The following is a 3,250-nucleotide window of genomic DNA, read 5'->3' on the forward strand; positions in this document are numbered from 1 at the left end:
CTTGGGTTCTGACTCTTACAAAGCAAATACTTTACTAACAGAGGCACCTCCCCAGGCCTCCTATTCCTAGTCTTCAGAGTGCTCCCCCATGTGGTCACACATCAAAGCCTTAGCCCCAAACTATTTGGGAATGTTCTGGAAATGTTAGAAAATGAGGCCTTGCTAGAGGAAGGTTTCTGGAGGTGTGTCCTTGAGTGCTGTATCATATCCCTGGCTCTTCCTCACTCCCCTGAGTCTCAGCTACCATGATGGGAGAATGAAGCTTGACTCTGCCACACACTCCTGCCATGAGTCTCTGCCTCACTCCATCTCACAACAATGGAGCAGCCCACCATGGTCTGAGCCCTCAGAGACTCTGAGCTGAAACAAATCCTTCTCCTATCAAATTGGTTCTCTTGGGCATCTGTCATAGTGGGAAAAGTCTATACACCACACAGTGAAAAACACCCACATGACATGGACCACTCTATGTGGTATCTTGGTCACACTCATACTTGGATAACAGCTGGCACAGGTCTACTGTTTAGCATCTGGTCCAGGAAGGGGGGTGTGAGGAGTGCTCTGGGATGAGGGTACTCCTGGGATTTAGACAGTGCACAGTCATGGGAGGAGCCAAAAATAGGTGTAGAGCAAACCCACAGAAGTAGTGCACATCTGGCCACCATAGTGGGAGCACCAAGGTGGGAGCACCAAAGTAGAAGCATCAAGGCAGGTGCATCTAGATGGGAGCACCAAAGTGGGAGCACTAAGGGGCAGTTGCAGAGTGCACAAGAATCTGCCACCTTGTCACATGGCCAGGCTACTATTGGGAACAGGGTCAGTGGCCAAACATGAGCATGGAATATGGCAGGGCAACACTGGACTCCACTGAGCCCCTGGCATGGGTCCATCACCCCATCATGTCACCTAGAGCTTGGCCTTTGCCAGCCAGCATCCCATAAGTTGTCAGCCTGGCAGCCAGGCTCCCTGAGGTCACCCAGAACAGAGATCTGAGCTGGATGATCGCCATTGGTATAAGAGGGGCAGAGTTTAATACTCAGGTGTTCCCCAGCTTCCAGTGTTGTTTCTGCTAAGTCCAGAGGCCTGCACTTTCCCCTCCCTTGAGAGTAAATCCTGGCTAGCAAACCATTTGGTTTGACATGGACTCCCTTCCTTAGCTGTCAGGAAAGTTGTCATCACGGCCTGCAAGCCTCTTGACGGTCCCTGGCTTTCAACACTGCTGGCTGAATGTCCATTTTCTCCAGCCTGCCCTGTGTGCTCTCACTTACCCACCCGTGGGCTCCCAAAATGTTTTCACTCTGGCTCCCTCCCCTTTGCTGGTCTACCTTGAGGCTAAAGCCTCCCCAGTAGTAGCGGTGGGGGGTTGAATGAGAAATGTCCACCTCCTGCTGGTTCAGGTGTCCAACAGTTGGTCCCCAGCTAATGGTTCTGTTTGCAGAGATTATGGAACTTTAGATACAGCCTTCCTGGAGGAAGTGGGGGTGGGCTTTGAGTGTATTGGTTACTTTTCTGTTGCTATGATAAAACCCGGTGACCAAAAGCAATTGGTGACTGGTCCCAATGTCAGGGAAGCATACAAGGTAGCAAGTAGGCAGAGCAGGAAGCTGAGAAGTCACAGCTCAGCTGCGCACACACAGGGAGCAGAGAGAAAGGACTGGAAGGGGCAGGGCAATGTATTATCACACCTCTTTATTTTTGTATGTTTGTCTGAGACAAGGTCTAAATCTATAATCTAGTAAAAACCCTTTATAAGAAGTTTCAGCACAACACTCAGGACAGCCCCAACCATGCCCTACCCCCAAGGTCCATTTCTTCCTGTGTCTCCGCTTCCCACTTGACAATGAAAGACAATTCAGCCTCATTGAGTACCAGTACTACAGCGATGGTACTACTACCTGAAGTAGGGTAAGCCTTGGTAACAGGCTGCCTTCCACCTCAATGACAGTACAAGCAGAGGTCACTGGTGTGTGACATAGCCACATGACAGAAACCATGAGAGGAACCTCAATGTCTCAGTGCCACAGAGACCAGAGACTTAAGAAAATTGCTAAGACAGAAATTGCTACCCACAGAAGGCCTCCAAATTCATGAGTCTTCTGCCTCAGCCTATTGAATCCTGAGCTTACAAGCCTGTCCCATCATACCTTAGAAAGTTGCAACAGAGACATGACTCCAGAGAGGATGACTTGGACCTGTAAGAATCGGACAGACTTCCAGGACCAGCCCAGGCCCCTTGTCTTCTGTAGGAGCTGTCTTCTTGTCTTCAAGCCTTCCTTGAAGCCAGGTCCCTGACAGATGACATCCAGGTAACACCGTGGAAAAGAATGGCCCCTTCCTTTCTTTTTCTCCCTGTTTAGCACATAGACAAGAGGGAGGGGGCTTCAGCAGTCATTTTGTAATCATAAGGTAACTGTGAGGAGAGTAGCCACAGGGGAGAAAGACCAAAGAAGCTTGTTAGCTCCATACCAGTTCTAGATGGCTGACCCACAGGTCTCTTTGATGGATAATATGTCTCTCATTTGCTTGTGTCTCTAACAGTTTCCCCTGAAAGAGGGTCTGACTTTAAGGGGGATAAAGAAAGGACTGCCTACCAAATGAACTCTAAGCTGAGACAGTGGTCCTCAGTTGTCCTTACTGGACAAACCCTAAGACCTCCAGTGTTTAGCTGAGCCGTGTTCATGCCTGGCTTTTCCTAACTATGTAGCCAGAATAGGTGGGCTCAATTAGCGATTGGATACACTGGATTGTCAGGTGGGCTAGACTAGAAACTGACAAAAACTGATGAGTAACAATGTTTCCTTCTCTCTCCATACAGCCAGGGCACCCAGCTGCAGCTTCATGTTGCCGTTGGCCTGGTGAATAGAACTTCCCCCAAGCTGGAATGCCTGGACATCCCATCTCAGCACCCCCAACCTGAAAGCTGAGGTTGAGGGGCCGCCCCCTCTCCCTATGACAAAGGACCACAAGCCCCAGAGTCTGCTCCTGGGACACGGAGTTCCTTCCAAGCAATTTACTGGAGCATGTATCCACAAATAACAGGGTGAGTGGATCCTTTGTTCAAAAGTTACCTTTACACAGAGGCATTTATCAAGTTTAATTAACGCGTCAGGGACTCCAGTGTGAGGGATGGCTCCAAACACAGCCCTGATGGTGCTAATTTTTCTACATTAATGCCAACACGGCATCCAGCTACAAGCAGGAAATAGACTATCAGTGGTAACACCACCACGGAAGAAAATAGTGACTTCCC

The sequence above is a fragment of the Mus musculus genome, chromosome 15 (assembly GCF_000001635.26).
Source record: "Mus musculus strain C57BL/6J chromosome 15, GRCm38.p6 C57BL/6J".
NCBI lineage: Eukaryota > Metazoa > Chordata > Mammalia > Rodentia > Muridae > Mus > Mus musculus.